This window comes from Oncorhynchus clarkii, chromosome 25 (genome assembly GCF_045791955.1).
Source record: "Oncorhynchus clarkii lewisi isolate Uvic-CL-2024 chromosome 25, UVic_Ocla_1.0, whole genome shotgun sequence".
NCBI lineage: Eukaryota > Metazoa > Chordata > Actinopteri > Salmoniformes > Salmonidae > Oncorhynchus > Oncorhynchus clarkii.
Genome location: NC_092171.1, coordinates 12,610,912 through 12,621,681, shown reverse-complemented (window position 1 = coordinate 12,621,681; position 10,770 = coordinate 12,610,912). Strand labels below are relative to the sequence as shown.

The window sequence follows — 10,770 nt, the reverse complement described above, 5'->3', positions numbered from 1 at the left end:
TCAGCACGACTGCCTGTGTCTAGGTAGGGTGTGTAGGGTCCCTCCAGTCTGCTTTCCGCCCCCTCAAAAGTTGTCAATGACCTCCTCACCTCTGCTGATGCTGGTGCCGTAAACATTCTGATTCTCCTCGACCTGAGTGCCGCGTTTGACACAGTGAGCGATCAGATCCTCCTCATCAGGCTTGAGGGATCTGTACTGTCCTGGCTACAATCATACCTCACAAACCGGACCCACTACATCTCCCTCAATGTCCACACCTCAGATTCAGCTGCAGTTACACAGGGTGTTCCCAAGGGCTCTGTGCTAAGTCCCTTACTCTTCATCATCTACATCAGCCCCCTTGGTCAGATCATCCGTCACTTCAACCTTGACTTCCACTGCTATGCCGATGACACCCAGTTCTACAACAGCACCAAATCCCTCCTCAACCCACCTCTGACCCACACTGAATCCTGCCTCTCTACAGTAAAAACATGGATGCAACAAAACTTACTCAAGGTCTCAGTGATAAAACAGAACTCCTCCTCATAGGCACCAAATCCAACCTCCCCAAAACTGGCAACCTCACCATTGACACCCCTGTCTCTTCCTCTCCCCAAGTCTCTTCCTCTCCCCACACACACAACCCTGGTGTCATCCTGGACTCCACCCTCTCCTTTGACCACCACATAAGACAGACTGTCAAATCCTCATTCTTCTACCTCTGCAACATTGCCAAAGTCAGGTCCTCCCTCTCCCATCCTGTCGCTGAAACCCTCATATATGCACTCATCTCTTCCCGTCTTATTGACCACTGCAACTCAGTACTCTCAGGCAAACAACTCAAGCTCTCTCCATAAGATCCAAATGGTTCAAAACTCTGCAGCCCGACTCCTCACCCACGCTAAGTCCTGGCAGCACATCACCCCTTTCCTTTGTGAACTCCACTGGCTCTCTGTCTACCAACACATTGATTACAAGACCCTCCTTCTGACCTACAAAGCCCTTCACGATCTTGCCCCCCTTTTACCTCTCAGACCTTTTTCTCCCCTACCAACCTACATGTGCACTCTGTTCCACCACAGCAGGCCACCTTGTCATCCCCAGGACGAAGCTCCAGAGCTTCGGCGACATGGCCTTCTCCAGGGTTGCTCCTAGGCTCCGGAACTTCCTCCCTCTGTGATTCTGAGTCCATCCCCAACTTTCAGTCCTTTCTAAAGCCAGCCCAATCTCTTTGACAAGGCCTACCCTTAAGCCCCCCCCCCCCCCCTGCCACACACACACATTCAAGCAAAGAAATACACTACAAAGACACTCCTCTTTCCACCATACTGAGCATATGAGTTGGCAGCGTGCACATTGATGTGGGCTGGTGTGGATAAAATGCCTGGGCCGAATTCTTGTCCTAGCCAGCCCATGCCACACAGGGAAAATAAATGGTCTCCAGGAGCAGCAAGTCTGTGACAACCTGATAAAACGTTATAGCGTGCAAAGCTCCTTGGGGATCCGTTGTCTCTATATTAGAAAACACACTCTCTCTGCCTGACTATTGCTGCCTTGTTCAACCTATATTAGAGTGGCCTCCATACTGAATGTATGTTTCTGCATAATGCAGAGGAGTGGACAGTTGCGTGTCTGCTGTAACCTCTGAATTGTATTTGTCTAATTATGTAACAAATGGCTGTTAATGATTATTGTCTAGAATTGATCATTCAAATGAAATGTAGGTAGGTTTTTTTTGTCCATTGGAGAGATTTGCCATGATATTTCACGCACATTCTGTGTTACAGCCTGAAACAATGATCTTGAAATAGGATTTCTGTGTAGGCGACTAACAAGCATGTATCATGTCAAAGCCCACTGTTTCCTGCCTGTGGCATTCTCACATTTAGCTGCATGCTCAAACAGACACATAGAGGGTCATATGCCTTCCGTAAATATGCTTTGAAACTTGAAACTCATAGGCCATAATATGATTTATTTTAGAAAAATATACTATCAGTAGCATTACCATTATATAGCCTTTGTCATCATCACTTGATGGTGATTGTGTAGGGTTTTAGTAGCATAATGGGGAATGGGGTTGTGAACACGGCTGATGCTGGCTATTGTTCAGCCAGTCAGTCATGGATCTGTAGCAGGATGAGATCATGCTTTCTGTGTCCTGAGGTCTAACAGTGATGTGAATAGAGTCTGACAAGAATCTCTGCTACTCAAGGAGAGACTGGTGATGTGCAATAAGGGGATTGCTTGCTCTGAGTGATGACAATCAGTTAATGGGCGGTTGGTCATAAATGTGTTTAAATGTGTCATCAATGGTCATAAATGTGTTTAAATGTGTCATCAATGAGATACATTATTATTATTATATATTTTGTAAATTGTTATTGTAGCTTTTTTATGGCTTCGGGCTGGTATGACGATAGGATGTTATTTTGTCCTTTATTAATGGTTGATCATCATAGGATTATCGTCATTGTATGCTGTTTTCATTCCTAGCCATCCTCCTGTGCCTCGCTCCGCGCTGAATTAAACACTTCTATAGCCAAACGTGGATTTACGGTGACATGATTGTAAGGCCAATTCACCAACCCCAAGTGCGTCCCGCTATTTTGAGTAAAATGTCAAAGCGACCGGGGCTGTAGCGTAATTTCTGCACAGCGCATTGTTGTGAATGAGGGACAGGGTGACGTCAGCCCTCGAATGTCAACAATGTAGCTACTGGGAGAAGGCGTTTCATAAGCGATACAAACAGCAGAGGAGGCTGCACGCTGTTTTTCAAAGGGACAAAACCCGTAACATTCACTGAATAGCAATTGTAATAGTGTAACCACACGTTTACACGTTATAAAACAAAATATTGATGACTATTGAAAAACACGCGGTTTCAGCAGTTTGGAGGGGGTGCTGCTGAAGTCACCATGTGGAACCATTCTAATTTGTAAGAGACCAACCGAGCGCTGACGTGCAAGAAAACGGGAAAGTTACGGTGAGCTTATTACTGCTTATTACCTATAACTAATTACATTACGGCTTTGGTTTAAAGTGCGTTCCTTTTCCCGATTGCATTGTTCAATTTGCAGTGATTGTTTTATACTGATGTTGCCGCGCATTGCATTACATTTCCCACAAGTTCTTTGTTGACATCCAATCATATGCATACCTAAATGCATAGAGACGCGTGTATTTTTTTGATTTTTTTACTTTGTTAATCAGCATAGCGAACGAATATCCTTCATTTGGCTGTACCTTGAAGTGCTCGTCCCATTGTGCAGAGCGGTGACAGTGCGCTTTGTTGTGGGGGGCATGTTTTCGAACCGTCAAATCGCAGAGGCTGGGTGGTCGCTGCCTGGTCAACATGACTCGAGCTTCCATAACGATGAGGGCACTGTCATTTTGCGGAAAGGGGGGGGGGGCAGAGAGGGACAAAGGATCACATCTCGTAGCTCCTATTCCCGCCCTTGGCCGCGCTAGAAGGATATTTTATTAACGTTTTTCAACGAATTAGTGACTTGCAATCATGCAATATAGATTTTTACTCACAAAAAACGGGAAATAAATTGCACATGGACAATTTTTGTTTCACGGCTAGATGTCACTCTGCTCCCCACGTGTTAGGCTACAAACACCAATAACAGTTGACAATAAATCTTAACATATGTAGATGAATGTCTGAAATTATTATTTTTAAATGATCAATGATTGAATGTCCTAATCTTATTTTTTGGATTAATTGCATTGATTGATTATTTTTGATGTAATATAACGGATTTCGTTTCAGTGCCATGCATGAATCTCGTATACCCCTTCTGGCCATCTAATAATATTGTAATCTTTCAATCTGGAATGTGGTGTCACTCGCACTCCCTGACCTGTTACTTGAGCAGTCTTTGAACAGCTGCCTCTTTGTTTTAATCTAATCATACTAAGGTCATTTGCTTTCCCTTATCTTTCCTTGTTTATGGTCTCACATGACGGGGAAAGGCGGATTTGGGTGCAATAGCAACTCAAGCACTTGAGAGTGGAACATTTTTAGCACAGCATCTGATTCCGAGGAAGCGGATTTGCATCATTGTTTTGAAATGAAAGGATAGAGTGAGGGAGAGGGGGCAAGGAGAAGGTGGGACTTGGACGACCCTGAGTTGTTGTCAGTCTGCCAGAGCCAGTCAATGAACACATTCAACCATGCATGGGGAAGCTAGCTACATGCACACAACCACGCACCAGTATCATGTCCTAAATTGAATAGAACGTGGCATGTGAGAGATGACTTGTGAACAGTGGCGTGTATTCATGGATGCCAAGTGAAGCCAGGTTTCCCCCCAAAATTGACCAATAAAATAATGTATCTTTCGTCTCTCTGTGTTTCATGATGTATAATCAATTTGCAAGCGGCTGAATGTATCTCACCGGAGAAAGCATTCGAGCGAGCGAAACAGCGCCCCTCGGTCTTTGTATGTGTTTCAGCCCATCATTTCGTATTATTCTGTACATAAATCCGAGACACTACATTTAGTATATGTTACGTTTTGTATGGTATGTATTAATTTGTGGATTTTCATGGCCCATTTCGTATGATAAATTACAATTAGTATGATATGTTACAAATTCTAGCTAGGTGGCCCGCTAACGTTAGCTATGGGTCAGGGTTAAGTTTAGGATTTAGGTTAAATGGTTAAGGTTAGCTAAAATACTAAGTAGTTGCAAAGTAGCAAGTAGTTGAAAAGCTGATAATTAGCTAAAGATGTTCGTGATGAGATTCGAACTTGCAACTTTTGGGTTGCAAGATGTTCGCGTTATACACCCACTCGTGGTGCTGTAATAGTGGTGCCAGCTCCTGTTTTCTTTGCGACTTGCAGTAACTCCATGGTTCTAAATCAATAGTTGTTTAGTAGCCCGAAAATGTCGAAAACATTAACTTGCTTGACCATGCTCTAGGTCATTTAACTGTTTGTTACATGCAATATGCTTTGTGGACTTCACCGGACAGCGGTTGCTCTAAACTTTTGTGATGAAATAAAGGTGTGGTTGAATTTATTATGCCATTGAGTCTTGTTATTGTCTCGGCCTGAGGCCGAAAGTCAGCAAAAAGTAAACTGGAGCACTGCCTCTGCTATTCCAGCACCATTTCAACTTAAAAATGTAAGCTTTATTAAATCAACTAGGTCTAATACAGTGAAAACAAACATAAAGATGCCATTAAACGATTTAGTGCACTCAATGTTGCTAAATAACATGTGGCTGTCCATGGTAGCCTAACTCCTCACGTGAGCAACAATGAACAAGTTAAGTTAGCTAGCTAATTAAAGGTGCAATATGCATAAATTGCTCCGCCATTTCCTGGTTGCAAAAATTCAAATTGTTCGCTTAATTTCAGTTTATGTGACAAAACGTGGCTGAATGACGACATTATCAACATACAGCTAGCTGGCTGGTTATACGCTGTATCGGCAGGATAGAACAGCGGAGTCTGATATGCCAAGGGGTGACGGACAATGCATATATGTAAACAACAGTTGTGCACGATATCTAAGGAAGTCTCAAAGTTTTGCTCGCCTGAGGTAGAGTATCACATGATAAGCTGTAGACCACACTATTTAGAGAGTTTTCATCTGTATTTTTTGTAGCTGTCTACATACCACCACAGACCGATGCTGGCACGAAGACCGCACTCAATGAGCTGTATTCTGCCATAAGCAAACAGGAAAATGCTCATCCAGAGGCGGCGCTCCTAGAGGCCGGGGACTTTAATGCAGGGAAACTTAAATCTGTTTTACCACATTTCTATCAGCATGTTAAAAAACTCTAGACCACCTTTATTCCACACACAGAGACGTGTACAAAGCTCTCCCTCGCCCTCCATTTGGTAAATCTGACCATAATTATATCCTCCTGATTCCTGCTTACAAGCAAAAAGTAAAGCAGGAAGCACCAGTGACTCGGTCAATAAAAAAGTAGTCAGATGAAGCAGATGCTAAGCTACAGGACTGTTTTGCTAGCACAGACTGGAATATGTTCCGGGATTCTTCCTACGGCATTGAGGAGTACCCCACATCAGTCATTGGCTTCATCAATAAGTGCATCAATGACGTCGGCCCCACAGTGACCGCACATACATACCCCAACCAGAAGCCATGGATTACAGACAACATCTGCCCTAAGCTAAAGCCTAGAGCTGCCACTTTCAAGGAGCGGGACTCTAACCCGGAAGCTTATAAGAAATCCTGCTATGCCCTCCAACGAACCATCAAACAGGCAAAGTGTCAATACAGCACTGGCTCTGACGTTCATCGGATGTGGCAGGGCTTGCAAACCATTACAGACAACAAAGGGAAGCACAGCAAAAAGCTGCCCAGTGACACAAGCCTACCAGATGAGCTAAACTACTTCTATGCTCTCTTCGAGGCAAATAACACTGAAACATACATGAGAGCACCAACTGTTTGATCACGCTCTCCACTGCAATGTGAGTAAGACATTTAAACAGGTCAACATTCACAAGGCCGTAGGGCCAGATGGATTACCAGGACGTGTACTGTGAGCATGCGCTGACCAACTGGCAAGTGTCTTCACTGGCATTTTCAACCTCTCCCTGTCCGAGTCTGTAATACCAACATGTTTTAAGCAGACCACCATATTCCCTTTGCCCAAGAACACTAAGGTAACCTGCCTAAATGACTACCGATCCGTAGCACTCATGTCTGTAGCCGTGAGGTGATTTGAAAGGCTGGTCATGGCTCACATCAACACCATTATCCCAGAAACCCTAGACCCACTCCAATTTGCATACCACAAGATCCACAGGTGATGCAATCTCTATTGCACTCCACACTGCCCTTTCCTACCTGGACAAAAGGAGAATGCAAAAGTGAGAATGCTATTTATTGCTCAAAGCTCATCAATAAGCTAAGGACCCTTGGGCTAAACACCTCCATTTGCAACTGGATCGTGGACTTCCTGACGGGCTGCCCCCAGGTGGTAAGGGTAGGTAGCAGCACATCCACCACACTGATCCTCAACACAGGGGCCCCTCAGGGGTGTGTGCTCAGTCCCCTCCTGTACTCCCTGTTCACTCATGACTGCACAGCCAGGCATGACTGCAACACCATCATTAAGTTTGCCGATGACACAACAGTGGTTGGCCTGATCACCGACAACGACGAGACAGCCTATAGGGAGGAGGTCAGAGACTTAGCCGTGTGGTGCCAGGACAACAACCTCTCTCTCAACGTGATAAAGACAAAGGAGATGATCGTGGACTACAGGAAAAGGAGGACCGAGCATGCCCCCATTCTCATCAACGGGGCTGTAGTGAAGCAGGTTGAGAGCTTCAAGTTCCTTGGTTTCCACATCACCAACAAACTAACACCGTCCAAGCACACCAAGACAGTCATGAAGAGGGCACGACAAAACCTATTCCCCCTCAGGAGACTGAAAAGATTTGGCATGGGTACTCAGATCCTCAAAAGGTTCTACAGCTGCACCATCAAGCGTGGTTGCATCACTGCCTGGAATGGCAACTGCTCGGCCTCCGACCGCAAGGCACTACAGAAAGTAGTGCGTACAGCCCAGTACATCACTGGGGCCAAGCTTCCTGCTATCCAGGATCTCTATACCAGGCAGTGTCAGAGGAAGGCCCTAAAAATTGTCAAGACTCCAGCCACCCTAGTCATAGACTGTTCTCTCTGCTACCGCACGGCAAGCGGTACTGGAGGGCCAAGTCTAGGTCTAAGAGGCTTCTAAACAGCTTCTACCCCCAAGCCATAAGACTCCTGAACATCTAATCAAATGGCTACCCAGACTATTTGCACCTCCCCCTTTTTACGCCACTGCTACTCTCTGTTATTATCTATGCATAGTCACTTTAATAACACTACCTACATGTACATATTACCTCAATTACCTTGACTAACCGGTGCCCCCGCACATTGACTCTGTACCGGTACCCCCTGTAAATAGTCTTACTTTTATTTATTATTATTTTTCATATTTTTTAAACTGCATTGTTGGTTAGGGGCTTGTTAGTTAGCATTTCACTGTAAGGTCTAAACCTTTTGTATTCAGCGCATGTGACTAATACATTTGATTTGATTTGATTTGAAACAGGCAATGTGTAGAGAATCATTGTAATCTAAACCGCTGTGAAATATATTTTCAATAACCAAAAATATTGTATTTTCAGCTGGTTGAAGCTGGTGTACAAAACCGAAAGTAAAAGACGCAAAAACTAAACTTAAGAACAGGAAGCATAGAAATAGCGCACATAGAAAATATCTATCGCTTCTTAGAATTGCTTTCAATGACAGATCTGTAACTCACATTTCTATGTGAATTTGGTTGGGTTGCCCAAAAATGTACATATATCAGCTTTAAACTGAGCACACTAGGCAACATCTAGGCTAGGGTTAACTTTAGTTGAGCTCAGCTCAACGCTGATTGGCTAATAATTTTATATATTTTTTAATCAAGGGAAATCAAATGCTTGCAAAACATCAATCAATCTAAGGCTATTGTGGCAACATGTCATACTCTTTTTGTCCAGACAGCATCAGATACATCGGCTACACATACTGAAACAGAGGGCCGCTGTTTCCCTCACTCGGATGATTTCTCTGGTGAGATAGATTCAGCGAATTGAAGGAAAATTATTAAAACACAGAGAGATGAAAGATAATACTATTTTTTTTAAAGTATATATGGCATCCATGAATACACAACACTGCAAGTGTGGCTTGTCTTCTACTTCAGTAACTTCGAATGAGTGAGTGTGTGGTGGGCAGGTTCAGGTTGGCGATTTGCATCCTGTGACAGACATACATGTGGTTGGGAGGAGAGTGAAACACACTTCCTGTGCTGTGTATGTACGGAGGCGTATTGTCACTGTCACTCGCTTAAATAACAGGATTTGCTTGTGGTAACTTCTCACTGCCTTGTCATATCAGCAACACATCCAAGATATGTGGACATGCACTGTACAGAAAAGCAAAATCAGTAGCGTTTTGACAGTCACATTTATAGTGGAAATTGTAGATTGTGTCTAAATTCAAATTAAAAATGCACTATGCAGAAATTGCTCCGCCATTTCCTGTTTGCTAAAATTCTAATAGTTCCCCTAATTTCAGTTTATGTGACAAAATAAGCAGGTGCAATGTAGAGAATCATTGTATCATCTAAACTGCTGTGAAATATATTTTCCATCACCAAAAATATTGTATTTTCAGCTGTTTGAAGCTGATGTACCAAACCGAAAGTTAAAGACGAGTCAAAAACGAAACTTAAGAATGGGAAGCATAGAAATAACGCACATAGAACAGATATACCGCTTCTTAGACTTACTTTCAATGAGAATGACAGATCTGTAAATCACATTTCTATATGAATTTGGTTGGGTCGCCCCAAAAATTGCATCTTGCAGATTAAAGATTAAGATCACTTTATTTGTCTAATTGTATCAAGGTCAAACAGAAATTTGACTTCCGCTTTGGGGTGGCAGATAGCCTAGTGGTTAGAGCGTTGGGGCAGTAACTGAAAGGTTACTAGATTGAATCCCCGAGCTGACAAGGTAAAAATCTGTTGTTCTATCCCTGAACAGGGCAGTTACCCATTGTAAATAATGATTTGTTCTTAACTGACTTACCTAGTTAAATAAAGGTTAAAAAAAATCAAATATCCCAGCCTCTCAGAAAGATACACATGGAACAGGGTGCCACTATACTATGGGGCCCATGGAGTAGTTGTTTTCGGGGGTTTAAGTGCCTTGCTCAAGTCCACAACAGCAGGCTATGGTATCTAAGATTTGATACCAGCAACCCTCCGGTTACCAGCTCACTTCCTGCCAGATTTGTCTTGTAAGACCTGGCATTTGAACTGGCAACCCTCCGGTTGCCTCTCAAACCACTATGCTATCTGCCGGCTGCCGACCCGTATTTTGTCACATTGTAATAAGAATAAATAGGACTAGCTGAACTGAATGCGGGTCTATTTTCATCTTAGATTCGTCATGTGAGGACATTGCCAGAGGGTGTTTTGTGTGTGTTTGTCCACCTTTGTGTCTGTATACGCCTGTGTGTCTGTGTCCGCTTGTGTGTGTGTGTGTCTGCTGCGTCTTTGTGTGTGCGTGTGTGTGCCTGTCATATTCCACTCATAGTGTTTCCCTTTTCTTTGATTTATTTCAGCAGCGGTGGCAAATTTAGCGTGGGGAGGGGGATTAATCACTTAATCAGTAAAAACACTATAACTAATTGAGATGTGTTCCATTACTTGTTACTTTTGTGAATTTTCATTATCCTCTCCTCATGAGGGAGAGAAATTAGAAAATATCTTAAAGATATGTGGGTTTTTGGTAACGGAATTTCAAGGCACAAGGCAATGTTTCTTAAACTTATAGAAGGCAGAAACATTTCTCCTAAACTAAATATAAGTGTTGATATTAGTTGGAAGGGGTCTTTACTGGTAGATGTTTTCTAAGACTCTTTTCCTTCTGTTTGACCAGAATCAAAGCCTTTGATTATTTCTAATTTATAGGATGGAAAATTGTTGAAAAATGTATACAGTATATGCCTTAATTAAAAAAAATATTGACTCTTAGCTTGCAGCCAATTGGACATGCTCCTATGTACTTGACATGTTGGCGCTCATTGGCCCTTTTACATGGAACTAGACAATTACATTATGTATGGTGAAGCACTGTGAGGCATTTCTCGGTGCTGTCACACAGAGGGAGAACGTCTGTATGATAGACAGACAGTGGTACCAATGCATTGGATTCAACTCCACTGGAGAAAGACAGTA

General features: G+C 43.2%; 1 protein-coding gene across 1 annotated transcript in view; it reads left to right on the top strand.

Moving 5' to 3' along the window:
- Positions 1–2,719: 2,719 nt before the first annotated feature.
- The window catches only part of LOC139383902 (transcription regulator protein BACH2-like), a 50,237-nt gene continuing 42,186 nt past the window's right edge, over positions 2,720–10,770 (top strand). Inside the window, exon 1 of the mRNA XM_071128506.1 lies at positions 2,720–2,968. The gene's annotated coding sequence lies outside the window, so the exon portion shown is untranslated. The remainder of the gene's footprint in view (positions 2,969–10,770) is intronic.